The sequence below is a fragment of the Mesoplodon densirostris genome, chromosome 16 (genome assembly GCF_025265405.1).
Source record: "Mesoplodon densirostris isolate mMesDen1 chromosome 16, mMesDen1 primary haplotype, whole genome shotgun sequence".
NCBI lineage: Eukaryota > Metazoa > Chordata > Mammalia > Artiodactyla > Ziphiidae > Mesoplodon > Mesoplodon densirostris.
In genome coordinates this window covers 2,028,475-2,044,633 of record NC_082676.1, presented here as the reverse complement: position 1 = coordinate 2,044,633, position 16,159 = coordinate 2,028,475, and the positions used below count along the sequence as shown (strand labels likewise).

The 16,159-nt window shown below is 52.1% G+C and overlaps 1 protein-coding gene across 3 annotated transcripts in view; it reads left to right on the top strand.

The window, feature by feature from the left end:
- Nucleotides 1-366: 366 nt before the first annotated feature.
- The window catches only part of OSBPL2 (oxysterol binding protein like 2), a 43,304-nt gene continuing 27,511 nt past the window's right edge, over nucleotides 367-16,159 (top strand). For all 3 annotated transcript variants that reach the window (XM_060120507.1, XM_060120506.1, XM_060120505.1), the window contains exon 1: nucleotides 367-441. The gene's annotated coding sequence lies outside the window, so the exon portion shown is untranslated. The remainder of the gene's footprint in view (nucleotides 442-16,159) is intronic.

Below are 16,159 nucleotides of genomic sequence, written 5' to 3'. Positions count from 1 at the left end.
GGCCTCAGCGCGCCGTGGACCCGCGCCCTAGCCACCCGACTCGCTGTTTGTAAACTCAGCTCATCCAGCCACGCCCCTTCCTCCCACCCGCCCGCCCCTTTCGGGTCAATATCTGCATATCCCCGCCTCTCCCTTCCTTGATTGGTTACCCGAGTCGTCACTCCTCCGCGTGGGTCGGACTCCCATGGGGCGGGGGGCGGGGCCGCTCAGGAGGTGCTATTAGCATAGTCCCGCCTCCCGGCCCGGCCCTCGGGCCGGGCTCTGATTGGGCGAGCGGCGGCCGACGCGACGGCGCCGGGCGCAGCGAGTGGCGGGCGCCGGCTGTCAGTCGACTGGGCAGCCGGCCGCACTTCCGCCTTGGTGTCAGTGGGTCGCGGGCCTGCGGGGCGGGGGCGGGGCGGGCAGCGGAGCTCGGCCGGCGCTGGAGGAATCGCGGTCCAGGTGAGTGACCCGGCCGGGACCCCCGACCCCGCGTCGCCTGGGAACGGCGCCCGGCCTCGGGCGGGCGGGCCTGGGCTGCGGGCGGCGGGGAGGCCGGGCCGGGACGAGTGGAGCCGGAGCCCCGTGCCCCCCGCGCGCCGGCCAGGCCCCGACCCCGGCCCCGGCCCTCCCGGCCCCCCGCCGCCCGCCGGCCGCGTCCCGGCCCGGAGGAAACTTGGGAGGAAAGTTGGCTGCCGGCGGCGGGGGCGGCGGGCCTGGGTACCGGGCGGCCGTCCAGACCCCGCGTCGCCGGGCAACTGCGGCCCCGGGGCCGCACTGCCGGACACCGCACCCGGAAGTCGGCTGGAGAGCTGGCCCGGGCGCCCGCCAGCCCCTGTCAGCGGCAGGGATGAGTCGGGGGGCGCGCTGGGCAGGGGCGCTGGGACCCCCGACTTTCCCTTGTGTCTAAGGTAGCCGGCGCCCGCGGTCAGCCAGTCAGGAAGGGCCCAGGGCGGGTGAAGAGTCAGGGTCCCCGCTCGCGGGGCAGCCCTCCCTCCGCCCCCCTGCCCGGGCGACCACCTGTGGGTTTGTCTCGACCCTGCAAGGTGTTGTGCTCGTGTCCACCCCTTTCCCTGCTCTTCGTTTTGTTTTTGTCAACCTTAGCAGACTGTACCTGCTGTGGAGAGCTCTTTACCTAACACATATGTTAGATCAATTAGATTTGTAATCTGATTTTAAAAGCTTCCTTCTGTTTCCAGTTACATTCCAGTAATCAGCAGAATAAATCTTGAGACTTTATAAGCCCAGAACAAGGCTGTTGTGTAATCACCAATCAGTCTTCCCGGGTTTTTCTGGGAGAAGCAGCCAGGTGGTGTTACGATGTCCCTGGCCCTCTTGAGTGTGAGGGTCACCTCCCAGGAAGCTGTGTTCTTGTCCCTGGGTTTTTTATACTGACGGGTCAGCCTAGGACAAGCTCTGGACCGGCAGCCGGCAGCTTTTGCACTAGTCCCTTTTCTGGGGCTGCCCGTGCACATCTGGAGACGTGGTCTCGCTCAGTTCAGTTTCAACAGACATTTCTGGGATGCCAGCTACATGCCTGGCTGCAAGCTGCGGGACCTCTCCATCCACTGGAGCTGGAGAGCAGAGGTGTCGTGGGACCCCCGTCCTCGTGGCTCCTTGCCCTGGTGGCAGAGCGAAGGCCCTTCCTGACTTTGTGCGCTTGGCAGTGTTTTCCCATCTCTCCTGGCCTCAGTTCCTTCCTCTGCGACGTGTGCCGTTTACCTGGCAGGGCCGATACGAGCAGCAGATGAAATGCTTGTCTCCAGCAGTCCCTGGCATGTGGTAGGTGCTCCAAATGGTTCGTTCCCGTCCCCCTTGATGAGGACGCGAACCTTATCGGCTTCGGTTCCTCCTTGTCGGGCGCAACGCCTGGCAGGGTGCTGTCATTTAGTACACGGATGACTGACTCTCCTTAGAATTTACCTTTCCCGTTTGCCTCACCTGTCCTGTTAATAACAGCTCTTATCTAAGATGACAGTAATACATGACAGGTGTTGTTCCAGGACTGCTATAAGCACCATATTCACTTTATTCATGTGGTTTTCACAACAAACTGCAAGACTTGTTCTTAGTTCCCTTATCCTTTGTCTATTCATGAGGAAGCTGAGGAACAGAGAGGTTAAGTAACTTACTCTAAATCACACAGTAGTTAGTTATGGAGCAGGGATTTGAACCCAGGCAGTCTGGCTCCAGAGTCTACACCCTTAAATACCTCTCTCTCCTGCCTTTTAAAACCAACGTCTTCATTTACAAGGTCCCCTCAGCATTTTTCTGTGGAACATTTAGTTGTGCTGCGTTACTGTGTGTCAGAACTTTGTTTCTTGCAGCACACATAACTGATAGATTTTCATTTGGGGTGAGCATGAATGTTTATAAAACCATTTTATTTCTTCTAAAGTAAAGTAGTAATTCTCTATCTGGCTATCCAAGATTTTGCTGAAATACCCCACCTGCTGCCCCGTTCCCTGGTTAGTAGGGAAGTCGTTGATGTTCACGGTGTGAAAAGGGCGAGTTGGCGGAGGAGGGGTGATGATGGATAGACACACTATAAAGCACGAGGTTGTGATTTTGAATTCATTTCAGAGCGAACTTAATGTGGTGAACTTAACGCCGTAAGCCACGTACTTAGGGCTTTCCTTTCTCCTCCCATGTGCGTGCAGAGGGGTCAGCTCTGGTGTAACATGTGGACGAGCAGCGTTATTTCAGTGTCAAGAAGTGACCTTCGTCCTAGGGCCTCTTTTCCATGCCTTCCAGGAAATACTAGCAAATGAGTCTTGGATACGTACTTAAAACTAGGTCGACTTTTAAAATCTTGTTATATTCAGCTAATTATGAAAGTGACAATTCTTTTTTTGGTGGCGAAATTTTGGAAACGGTTTATGTATTCTTTTTGTGTGTGTGTGTGTGTGTGTGGTACGCGCGCCTCTCACTGTTGTGGCCTCTCCCGTTGCGGAGCACAGGCTCCGGACGCGCAGGCTCAGCGGCCATGGCTCACGGGCCCAGCCGCTCCACGGCATATGGGATCTTCCCGGACCGGGGCATGAACCCGTGTCCCCTGCATCGGCAGGCGGACTCTCAACTACTGAGCCACCAGGGAAGCCCTATGTATTCTTATACTATCTTCAAATGATTTCCTTAGTATTCCTGTGAAAAGCCAAGGCCGTATCTTTTCCTAGGAGTTTGACTCTGGAGGATATAAGGTGTGCAGGGCTTGCATCTTTGAACAAAAGCTGTGATGGGGCTTCCCTGGTGGCGCAGTGGTTGAGAGTCTGCCTGCCGATGCAGGGGACACGGGTTCGTGCCCTGGTCCAGGAAGATCCCACATGCCGCGGAGTGGCTGGGCCCATGCGCCAAAGGAAAAAAAAAAAAAAAAAAGCTGTGATGACGGTCCTCAGGTGGCTAACGTGTTCCACTTGAGAGTTTAAGAATCTTTCCGGAGGTGGCCTGGGGCTCTCAGGTTTTGGCCCCATCGCTCTCTAACTTTGATGGGAGGAAAGTTACTTACCTGCTCTTGCCTCAAGGGTGTTGGCCTGTAAGGTGGGTTACTGCCAGGAATATATGTGAAAATGTAACCTGAGAGGCTCTGGTATTGTAACAGGTGCTGAGCAGACCTTCTGTCCCAGACCTGAGAGCACTGAAATTGACCCCAGCCGACACTGACACAAACAAAGGCAGTGCAGAAGTGAAGCTAAGGAAATCTTTGGTAGGTAGGTTTGCAGTTCTACTGCAATGAGCTACAGTAACACTTCTAAGTTATGACTATTCAGGTGGGGTTGTCTTATAAAAAGACCCCTGGACCCATGCAGTACCTCTCCTGAGGACTCAGGACGGAACGCAGACAGCGGGGCGAGGTTTAATTTCTGAAACTTGGTGCACTTTAAGGTTGAGTGATAGCTTATTGAGACTGGAAGGAAGTTAGTGTCTGAACACTATTGATTATTTACAAATACTTAAATCCTAAGCATTTAAAATATTTTAGGTTCTAGTTTGGCACTTTAAATGCAGTTTCCATGTACAGTGATTAATTTGTGTCTCTGCTGCAGTCAAAGTGCTTTTGCTGATAAATCCCAGGCGTTGGCGTTGGCAGCCGTATCACACCCTGGCTGGAAGCGTGTGTGGGGTATCGGCCCAGCCCTGCAGCTCCCCTTAACAAACACGTAATGAAATGGTCACTTCGACGTGTCCATGAACTTTGTGGCGCTTATTTCCTTTTCCTTCCAAATTCAGAAAAGAACTCAGGGTCATTGGGCAGAATTTCAAAGCATCACCATCCTTCAGCTGGATCTCCCGGTGGTGCAGATACTGTAATCTCTGCAATGAGCTAAACAGTGGAGGTCAGCCTACAGAAGGGACTGTGTTTGAGAAACATGGAGGTCTGGAGACTTCTGCCTGATGTTTGTGTGTCTCTTTCTTTGCTTTTTCATTTCATCAGTGGAATTCTTGCAGGATCTCTTTTGAGACACAAACTCCCACGTCAGTGCTGGCTGGCACAGCCCTGGCCCTGTAGCCTGGGAGCCTGGTGGCAAGGCACGCCCTGCTGAGGGTGTACAGGGCCTGGCACTCTCTCCTGGGCACACACACACACACACACACACACAGCCTCCCTGCCTGTTCAGGAAGCCTCCGCACCCCTGGGCGCCGGGGTCACATCAGCAGAGGGGATGGTCTGTGTGGCTTTGAGTTGGGCAGACCTGTCTGACCTCTGAGCTCATACCTTTACCAGAGGGGCGGGACCACCGGCCTTAACAAGTGCCCAGGGAAGCACCTGTTCCAGGCAGGACGCGGGTTCTTGGGGGAGAGCCTGGTGTGAGGAATGGTCTCGTAGGGAAGTCGTCCTGAATCCAGGTTCTAGAAAAGACGATGGTCGCCATGGGGGCAGGGGAGGCTGTGTGTTTTACTGAACAAACGAAAGGCTGATTGTGAGAAAAGATCAACTGTGACCTGGCGCCTGTACCACCGTGCTTGGCTGGAAAGTGACTTCCGCTGTCGCTTTAAACCAGGTAAGCATGTGATTTGATGGCCAAACTGTGAAACTCTGAGGGTGAAAAGGAGCGCCACGAGGAATTCCAGCGGTGACAGATGTAAACCGGGGCGCGGGGCGCCCTGTTGGACACACGAAGGGGGAGAACCAGAGCCATCCTGTCCCTGACTTGGTACCAGTGAGGCGCCAGTGCCTGTGTTCTAAAGGTTAACCGTGGGGCGTGTTCTAACACACGAGGGAGCCGGTAGTGGGGTCCTGGGGCGGGGGCAGCTCCAGAGCGCTGCCCTGGGGTCCGTCTCAGAGGTAGGGCACCGTGGGTTCAGCGCTGAGGTTTCTCACCAGAAAAACCTGCGGAAGTCTGTAAAAAGTGGAGGCTCAAGGCCCAGCCCCGGATCTCCTGGATCCAGGCTTCTAGGCGGGAGGCCCAGGGCCATGTGTGTGTGTGTGTGTGTGTGGCACACTCCCATGATTCCAGTGTGGCTGGTGTGCTTGCCAGAGCTTGGAACCCACCATGGGGTGCTAACCTGTTTCGCATCAGGGACCCCCTCCTTTGAGAACTGAATGAAGAGTCTGAGTCGTGTTCCTGGGGAAAAATGAACACAAACAGAATTTTGCAATTTTTCTCTTTTTATTTGTTTCTCTTTTTTTTAGGGGGGGGCGGTTAGAAATTTGTGGACTTCCCTGACCTTGGTTTAGACACCCACCCCGTTAGTGCTCAGGCAGCATGGTTAGGGGTGACTGGGGCAGGCGCAACACCCCGGATGATACATTTCTCAGCAGGGTGAAACCCGTCGGGGGCCGAGCAGGTCCTACTTGGGAGAGAGCCGACGGAAAGGACCTGGAACAGGAGGGGGAAGTGGGCGAACGGGCGAGGATGTCAAACCGGACCCTGCCCTATGATGGAGCTGGCATCTGAAGCATCCTGCCCCACTGCGTCCGGGCCCTTGGTCCTCACCAGAGATGGACAGGCCGTGGGGAGGGACACTTCAATGGTCTGCGTTCTCCGTGGCTCTCAGCGCACTGCCTCTGGTGTGGCTGCCACTCTTGTGGTTTTCTGTGAACACGGCCCCAGAGGCTATGGACGGGCTCCCTGTTCAGAGCTCTCTCACCCACTCCCCAGGCTGCATTCCAACCACTCTGCTTTACTCTGGGTTCCAGAATGATGAGGTTGATTCCGACAAACGCGTCTGTACCAAAGAACATCCATTCATCTCATGCAGTACTTGTTTGCAGTGCTCTGTGCTGGGTCGTAAAAGCATGTTCCTCGACGTGCGTGGTACGTCTTCGGTGCTCACTGTTGCCTAGGAAGCAGTTGGTTCGGGGTGGGGGCATGGCACGGGACTGGAGGGAACCTGTCGTGGGCGAGGATGTGGATGGGGCTCTAGGCTCCTGCCGAGTTCCAGCAGGAAGTGTGGCTCCCGTGGCCGCTCCTGGGGCCGGGCTGGTTGCCCTGTGCCCGCCCTTCAAGGCCTCCCCGTCGGGGTGGAGGATGGTAAACAGTGGGTGATGAGTGCAGTTGCTTACACAGCAAGAGGTTCCTTTACCTTCCTCAAGTCTGGAAGCTTTCAGTCTCTTGCCTGAACCCCTGAGCACGTCGGCCAGTCCGTGTGCTGACTGTAACCTGCTCGCTGGCGTGGATGAGACGGGAGGCCTTCTGGGGCTAGGCTGCCCCGGCCCCCCACGCTGACAGCCACCCTCAGGGAAGAAGCTTTAAGTTCCCTGAAGCATCAGGCAGCTGATTTTGTGATGAAGATCATGCAGCCCTGCAGAAGGCTGGTGCTGTTAAAGCTGCACAGACAGAAAACACGCGTTTACTTGTTTTGCCCTCAAAATGGCGCTCTGATGGAGCCTCATGCACAACTGGGCTGAACCGGATTCTGCTCGAGTATAAGGAACCAGTGTCCAAAAGGCCACTCGATTCCTCCCCGTGGTCACCGAGACGCGTGTGCACGGGCGCTCTGCAGATGATGGCCACCCTTTCAAGAGGCTTTGCTGGGAATAGAGTCGGGGCATTTATTTGATTCCACCACTAAGCGTTTACAGCCACAGGGATATGAAGGCCTGATCTTTCTTCAGCAGCTAGCAAAATGCACATTCAGTGAGTACAAGGTGAGAAAGCCAGGATGGCTTTGGGAATAAGAATAAAGGGCAGGCTTGGCCTGATTCCCTTCTCCGCGCTCCATCCGTGGCTGGCTGTGGAAGGCTGCGGAGACCGGGCCAGCCCTGCCGCCGCCTGGACTTGTGCGCGGAGGCCAAGCACTGCGGGCTCCGCCTGCCGCCTCCTTCCCACGTTCCTCCCTCTGCTCGGTGGGGCCACTGGAGCTTCCTAGGGGCCCCGTGGTGTCCCAGCCCAGTGAGGCCCTAGAGCGCTCTGTCCAGGATGGACGCCACCTGCCACGTGGGCCGTTGAAGTGGAAGAAATTCAACTGGGTCGCATCACAGAGAAAGAAGCCTTGGCTTCCTCTCCGCATGGTTCAAGTGCTCAAGGTCACCCGCGGCCAGTGGCCATTGCCCTGGGCAGAGCACATCCGAGCATTTCCAGCATGGCCGGAGGTTCTGCAATGCGGCTCTGGAATCTGTACAGGTTGAGTGTTTGTTTCCAGTAAGTTTTGTTCTTTTACAAAAGAAAGAAAGTGGGCACCGTGGCATGGTGGGCGTGACTAGGACAGGGGTCGTTAGGCATCCAGGTGGGCTTCCTTTGCAAAGTGGACATCTCAAAACTGAAACACTGAAACAGTCAGTGACCATGGAGGTGGTGTGGCCAGGAAGCACCGTCTGCCTCAGTGGCACTGCCCTGTGGAGAGGGTGAGGCCTACTGGAGGCCCCAGGGCTGGTGGTGGTCCCGGGCCTCGTGCCTTTCTCGGGAGCGGCTGGGTTGGGAGAGCCTCCCCAGGCCGGCGCTGTCCTCAGGGTGTGTTCCCATCACCTAGCAGCCTCGGTTTCCTTTTCCCAATTTAATTTTCCCATCCCCATCCTTCAGTTCTTTTTTTTTTTTTTTTTTTTCTTTTTGCGGTATGCGGGCCTCTCACTGTTGTGGCCTCTCCCGTTGCGGAGCACAGGCTCCGGACGCGCAGGCCCAGCGGCCATGGCTCACGGGCCCAGCCACTCCGCGGCATATGGGATCCTCCCAGACCGGGGCACGAACCCGTATCCCCTGCATCGGCAGGCGGACTCCCAACCACTGCGCCACCAGGGAGGCCCCCATCCTTCAGTTCTTAATTCCTCCTGATAATAATTGTGTCCATTGCGTGTTAAACTCTTGGGGTTTTCACACTCAGAAGCGACACTGGTTCCACATTCTTGGTGGGCACCCCAGCATGTGCGCTCTGGTAACATTTAAGCGTCACCATAGCATCTTTCTGGGGTGTGACAGGCCAGCCTCAGGCGGCGTGGCCAGGGTGGTCCCTGCCGGGCCGCTCCCTGGGAAGGACAGGCCCTTGGGGAGGCGCCAGCGCCTTTGGTTTGTTCTGTCACTGGCCTGTGGCACGCCACTGCTGTCTGCACTGTGCACGGGCCTGTCTGCTTCTGGGACGGGTTTGGCCTTGACCTTAAGAGCTGTGGGGCAGTGAGAGTCTTACGGATGGACCGTGCTCTTGAAGGCTGCTGCTCGCTTGCTTCTGTTTCTGACTCGTTCTTGATGGAAACCCAGTTTTCTGCATCCGGTGGGTTGAGCAAGTGTCCGGTTAGTGAAGCTTGCCCCTTGGCTGAGGCCCTGGCCATGTCTCATCTGCAGTTCTTTGGGGGCACCTGCTCTGTGACCGCCCTCTGAGTGTGACCTCTGTGGGGGAAGGGGGTGGGGCCAGGCTTTGTGGAGTCTTCTCTGCGGGTCTCCTGGCCAGTCCTTCCATGCCCTGTTCCTCAGGTTCCAAACCCGCCTCCCGCCCCGAGCCACTGCCCTCATAGCTCTTCAGCTCCCTGATCTCACCTGGCCAGCTGCCTTTCCTGGTGGAAATGGGCCGCAAAGTTTATGCTGCATTACATTGAACTGGTAGAAGGAGAAACGTACCCTGAGGTTTGAGTGTTGGATGGGGTTTGGGCCCTTCTTAGCGAGAGTCTGTCATTTGAGAATCTGTCAAAGTTCCCAGTGGAACTTTTCCTTTCCAGAGTACTGCTGCGTAAGCTTGGCACCCAGAGCGTGGAGCTCTGTGCATGATTGTTCATTTCTTGTTTGTCCTACTTGCTAATGTATTTTTTTCCAATTAAAAAAATTTGGGACTTCCCTGGTGGCGCAGTGGTTAAGAATCCGCCTGCCAATGCAGGGGACACGGGTTCGATCCCTGGTCCGGGAAGATCCCTGGTCCGGGAAGATCCCACATGCCGCAGGGCAACTAAGCCCGTGCACCACAACTACTGAGCCTGCGCTCTAGAGCCTGCGAGCCACAACTACTGAAGCCTGCGAGCCACAACTACTGAAGCCCATGCACCACAACTCCTGAAGCCCACGTGCCTAGAGCCTGTGCTCCACAACAAGAGAAGCCACCGCAAGGAGAAGCCTGCGCACTGCAACGAAGACTAGCCCCCGCTCGCCACAACTAGAGAAAGCCTGCGCGCAGCAACGAAGACCCAACACAGCCAAAAATAAATAAATAAATAAAAATAAAGTGAGAAAAAAATTTTTTTTAATTGTGGTAAAATACACATAGCATAAAAATTACCATCTTGACCATGTTTAAGTGTGCAATTCAGTGGTTGTGTATACAGCCATCACCACCGTCCATCCCCACCGCTCTTTTCATCTTGTAAAATGGAGACTCTTTACCCATTAAACACCAAGTCCCCACCCCCTCCCCCAGCCCCTGACAACCACCTTCTACTTTCTGCCTCTATGAATTTGACCCCTCCAGGGACCTCAGATAAGTGGAATCATACAATATTTGTCTTTCTGTGTCTGGCTTATCTCACCGGTCAAAATGCCCTCAAGGTTCATCTGTGCTGTAGCATAGTACAGGATTTCCTTCCTTTTTAAGGCTGAATAATATTCTACTGTATGTCTAGACCACATTTTGCTTATCCTTTTGTATGTGGATGGACACTTGGGTTGCTTCCATGTTTTAGCTATTGTGAATAATGCTGCTGTGAACTTGGGTGCACAAATATCCCTTCGAGACCTTGCTTTCAGTTCTTTTGGGTATATACCCAGAAGTGGAATTGCTGGATCACATGGTAATTCTATTTTTAATTTTTTGAGGAACTGCCCTACCGTTTCCCACAGCGGCTGTACCATTTTACATTCTTACCAACAGTGCACAAGGGTTCCTGTTTCTACATATCCTCACCAAGACTTGTTATTTTCTGTGGGTTTTTTTTTTTTTGATAGTAGCCATCCTAATGGGTGTGAGATTGTATCTCATTATAGCTTTGATTTGCATTTCCATGATGTTTAGTGAGTTGAGCATCTTTTCATGTGCTTATTGGCCATTTGTATGTATGTTCTTTGGTGAAATGTCTATTCAGGTCTTTTGCCCATTTTTGAATCAGCTCGTTTGTTTTTTGTTATTGAGTGTTAGGAGTTCTCTATATATTCAGGATATTAATCTGTTGTCAGATGTATGATTTGTGAATATTTTCTCCCATTCTGGGGTTGCCTCTGTACTCTGTTGATAGTGTCTGACGCACAGATTTTTAAATTTTTCATAAAGTCCAGTTTGTCTAATTTGTCGTTAATTGCCTCTGCCTTTGGTGTCTTATCCAAGAAATCATTGCCAAATCCAAAGTTGTAAAGGTTTTGCAATATGTTTTCCTCTAAGAGTTTTTTAGTTTTAGATCTTAAATTAGGTCCTTGATCCATTTAGAGTTAATTTTTGTATATGGTGTAAGATAGGGCCCCACTTCATTCTTTTGCATGTGGATATCCAGATTCCCAGCACCATCTGTTGAAGACACAGCCCTTTTCTTCTTGAATGGTCTTGACACACCTGTCACAAATCACTTGATGGTATATGTGAGAGTTTATTTCTGGGCTCCCTCTTCTTTTCCATTGGTCTTTGTACTAGTACCACATTGTTTTGATTACTGTAGTTTTGTAGTAAGTTTTGAAATCAGGAAGTGTGAGTCTTCTGGCTTTGTTCTCCTTTCTTCAAGATGGTTTTGGCTATTCACGGTCGAGATGACATATGAATTTTAGAACGGATTTTTCTGTCTCTGCAAAAAACATCATTGGGGTTTGATAGGGATTGTATTGAATCTATAGATTGCTTTGTGTAGTATTGACATCTTTTTTTTTCTTTTTTTAAAATTGGAGTACCATTGCTTTACAATGCTGTGTTAGTTTCTGCTGTACAACGAAGTGAATGAATCAGCTATATGTATACATATATCCCCTCCTTCTTGGACCTCCCTCCCACCCCCCATCCCACCCATCCAGGTTGTCACAGAGCACCGAGCTGAGCTCCCTGTGCTATACAGCAAGTTCCCACTAGCTATCAGTTTTACACAGGGTAGTGTGTATATGTCAATCCTAATCTCCCAGTTAGTCCCACTCCCGCTCCCATGTCCACACGTCCGTTTTCTACGTCTGTGTCTCTGTTCCTGCCCTGCAAGTAGGTTCATCTGTACCACTTTTCTAGATTCCACGTATATGCGTTAATATCTGATATTTGGTTTTTTCTTTCTGACTTACTTCACTCTGTATGACAGACTCTAGGTCCATCCATATGTCTACAAATGACCCAATTTTGTTCCTTTTTTATGGCTGAGTAAGTGTTGACAGCTTAATATTCAGTCTTCCAGTCCATGGACATGAGACGTGTTTCCATTTGCTTATGTCTTTAATTTCTTCTGGCAATGTTTTAATAGCTTTCATTGTACTGTCTTTAACCTCCTTGGTTAATTCCTAAGTACTTTATCGTTTTAGATGGTATTGTAAATGGAATTGTTTTTTTTTTTTAGAAAATGAGGTATTTAAAAAAATTAATTAATTTATTTGACTGTGTTGGGTCTTCATTGCTGTGCACGCACTTTCTGTAGTTGTGACGAGTGGGGGCCACTCTTTGTTGTGGTGCGTGGGCTTCTCTTTGTGGTGGCTTCTCTTGTTGTGGAGCACAGGCTCTAGGCACGCAGGCTTCAGTAGTTGTGGCTCGCAGGCTCTAGGCGCGCAGGCTCAGTAGTTGTGGTTCATGGGCTTAGTTGTTCTGCAGCATGTGGGATCTTCCCGGACCAGGGCTCAAACCCATGTCCCCTGCATTGGCAGGTGGATTCTTAACCACTGCGCCACCAGGGAAGTCCTTATTTTTTTAATGTAAGCAATGGTAGCTATAAATATTCCCCTTAGCTGCTGTCACTGCATCCCGTAAATTTTGGTGTGTTGTGTTTTCATTTGTTTCTAAAGATTTCCTAATTTCACTTGTAACTTTTTTCTTTGATCTGTTGGTTTTTTAAGAGAATTTTTTGTTTTGTTTTGTTTTGGCCGTGCCGTGAGGCTTGCGGGATCTTAGTTCCCTGACTGGGGATTGAGCCCAGGCCCCCGGGAGTGAAAGCCCGAGTCCTAACCACCGGACCACCAGGGAATTCCCAAGAGAATGTTACTTAGTTTCTAGAATTTTGTGAATTTTCCATTTTTCCTTCTGCTACTGATTTTTTAAATTAATTTTTATTGCAGTATGGTTGGTTTGCAATGTTGTATTAGCCTCCACTGCATAACAAAATGATTCAGCTGTACACATACAGATATCCCCTCCCTTTTGGACTTTGCTCCCATTTAGGTTACCACAGTGCATTAGGTAGAGTTCCCGGTGCTATACAATATGTTCCCCTCAGTTGTCTGTTTTTTTTTGTTTTTTTTTTGGTTTTTTTTGCGGTACGCGGGTCTCTCACTGTTGTGGCCTCTCCCGTTGCGGAGCACAGGCTCCGGACGCGCAGGCTCAGCGGCCATGGCTCACGGGCCCAGCCGCTCCGCAGCATGTGGGATCTTCCCGGACCGGGGCACGAACCCGTGTCCCCTGCATCGGCATGTGGACTCTCAACCACTGTGCCACCAGGGAAGCCCAGTTGTCTGCTTTATACATAGTACCTGTTACTGATTTCTAACTCATTCTCTTATGGTCAGAGAAGATGCTTTGTATATCTATCATTTAAAATCTCTTGAGAAGTCGGGGCTTCCCTGGTGGCGCAGTGGTTGAGAGTCCACCTGCCGATGCAGGGTACTTGGGTTCGTGCCCCGGTCTGGGAAGATCCCACATGCCGTGGAGCGGCTGAGCCCGTGAGCCATGGCCGCGGAGCCTGCACATCCGGAGCCTGTGCTCCGCAACGGGAGAGGCCCGAGTACCGCAAAAATCAATCAATCAATCAATCAATCAATCAAATCTCATGAGAAGTAATCTGTGGCCTAACATATGGTCTGTCCTGGAGAACATCCCATGTGTACGTGAGAAGAAGGTTCTGTTGTTGGGTGGAGTTCTTGTTACGTCTGTTAGATCTAGTTGGTTGACTGTGTTGTTCAAGTCCTCTGTTTATCTTCTATCTGGTAGATGCTTGCTAATGTATGTTTAAATTACTAAATAAAATTTATATTATTTTGAACAATTTAAATTCAGAATTGATATTTAACCACAAAAGTAGCTTTAGAATCTTCACATTATTGGTGAGCTTTTCTTTCTTTTTGAAGATCACATCTAGGTTGCCTTGCCCGTTCTTTATTGAGAAAGAGAAGTAAACGTGCAATTCGAGTCTCTAGTGAGTTGACCGTGGAGATTAACCCCCAGGGCCCTTAGCCAGTCACTTATTCCTCAGTGACTGGGTCTGCTTTTCTAAGAAAATGTAAAGATGGGTTTGTAAGACTTGAATGCAGGTCTTCATGTACGTGGCGGTGGACACGGCGTTTGGAGCCGGGTCCTGGGAGCTCGGGGCAGCGCGGTTGGAGTGGGCACCTTGAAGAGAGCTGGGGGGCCCTGTGGGGGGCCAGGCACCTTGTGCGGACCTGGCAGCGGTGGGGCGCCCTGGCTGGTGTCCCCTGAAGAGGCCGGGAGGGAGGGCTTGCTGCGGGGCTGGAGGAGGGGCCCCGGAGGCCAGCGAAGATGTCCAGCACAAGCTCATTTTTCCGTGTTTTTCTCTAGAGTTAGAAAAGGAAGCAGCTGACCAGAAAGAGCTGATTTAAAAAAAGAAAGCCCTTTCCTGAAGCACTGTCTTCATGGATCGTTCTCTGAGGGCACAACAGACGCGTTGGAAAAGAGGCTTCTGTTCCCGCCCGCCCCGCGGTCCCCTCCACAGGGGTGTGGCCGGATGGGGGCGGGGCCCACCTCGGGGTCAGAGGCCACTCAGCCGGGTGCGGACCGGCGGGTCCTGCAGCAGCAAGGCTCCTGAGGGGGGGGTCAGGTGGGGGGGAAACTGAGGGGGAGCAAGGATGCCCTGCCCTCTCTGCCCCCAGAGGGCCCCCCACCCGGGAGAGGCCCCCCCTCCAGGCCTGGCCTCGTCACCGCCCTCTGGTGTGGATACTCCGCAGCAGTGCCTAGTTTCCACTGGGCAAAACAAAGAAGATACAATGTGTGACTCGCCTGCACACTGGGTGGGGTTGACTCTCCACCTTGCACACGCCAGCAAGTCTGATGGCTGCTGTGAGGCTTTTGGACTTGACCTTGTGGAGCCTCCCCCGGTGGGGCTCCCGTGCTTGGTGAGGGTCGGACCGCGTGGTCCTCGTAGCACCGTGTGGTCCTCGTAGCACCGCGTGGTCCTCGTAGCACCGCGTGGTCCTCGTAGCACCGCGTGGTCCTCGTAGCACCGCGTGGTCCTCGTAGCAGAATCGCAGGGACTGCAGCCGTGTCACAGCCCCAGCTGTCGGCCCAGCCTGTGACTTCAGTGTTTGTCCAACCTGACATCTTACACCCTCATTTTAAAGACTCTCCATAAGTTTGGATTGATTTACTTTTAACATGAGGACTTTTGTTACAGGTGAGGAAGCATATAAAAAAGGAAAATACCACGGCTTTCAACATGCCTTTTATTATGGGAGATTTTATTTTATTTTATTTTTTAACAACAAAGGATGTAGTCTTTTATTATTTAAATAAATTTTTTTAAAAGATTTAATTCTATTTATTTTTGACCGCGTTGGGTCTTCGTTGCTGCATGCGGGCTTTCTCTAGTTGTGGTGAATGGGGGCCACTCTTCGTTGCGGTGCGCGGGCTTCTCATCACGGTGGCTTCTCTTGTTGCGGAGCACGGGCTCTAGGCACGAGGGCTTCAGTAGTTGTGTCTCGCGGGCTCTAGAGGCTCAGTAGTTGTGGCGCACAGGCTTAGTTGCTCCGCGGCATGTGGGATCTTCCTGGACCAGGGATGAAACCCGTGTTGCCTGCATTGGCAGGCGGCTCCCAATCCACTGTGCCACCAGGGAAGTCCCGGGAGATTTTAAATGTACAGAGAAGCAGACAGAATAGCACAGTGGTCCCCTGTGAGCCCATTTCTAGCCTCAGCAGTTTACCAGTTCCTTGCCCATCTTGTCCCATTAATCACCTTGCCCACTCTCCCAAGTCATTTTGAAGAAAATCCCAGACATGCTATCATTTCATCTGTACATATTTCAGTGTGTAGCTCTAAATGATAAGGCCTCTTTTAAAAATATATTAAATTTTTTTTTTTTAATTTTTTGGCCGTGCTGCACAGCATATGGGATCTTAGTTCCCCCACCAGGGATCAAACCTGCATCCTCTGCACTGGAAGCACGGAGTCTTAACCACTGGACCGCCAGGGAAGTCCCAAGGCTCTTTTAGAAAAATGCAGTTATGACGCCTGTGCCTTTTTTTAAAGTATCATTTTTGTGGTATAATTTGACATACAGTTAAGTTGCACATATTTAAAGTGTACAGTGAGTTTTGACATATGTCTACACCCATGAAACTGGCACCTCAGTCGAGATAGCAAAGTATCCCTTCACCTGTCCTTCTCTTTTTCCTTTGTGATTTATTGGTTGAAGAAGCTGGGCTTTGCCCTGTAGAATTCCCCAGAGTCTGGATTTTGCCCACCGTGCCCCCACGGTGGCATTTAGCATGTTCCTCTGTTCTCTGTAAGTTGGTAGTTACAGCTGGAGGAGGGCTGGGTTCTGGCTTGCTTTTCTTTTTTTTTTTTTTTCTGTACGCGGGCCTCTCACTGTTGTGGCCTCTCCTGTTGCGGAGCACAGGCTCCCGACGCGCAGGCTCAGCGGCCATGGCTCAAGGGCCCAGCCGCTCCACGGCATGTGGGATCCTCCCGGACCGGGGCACAAACCCGTGTC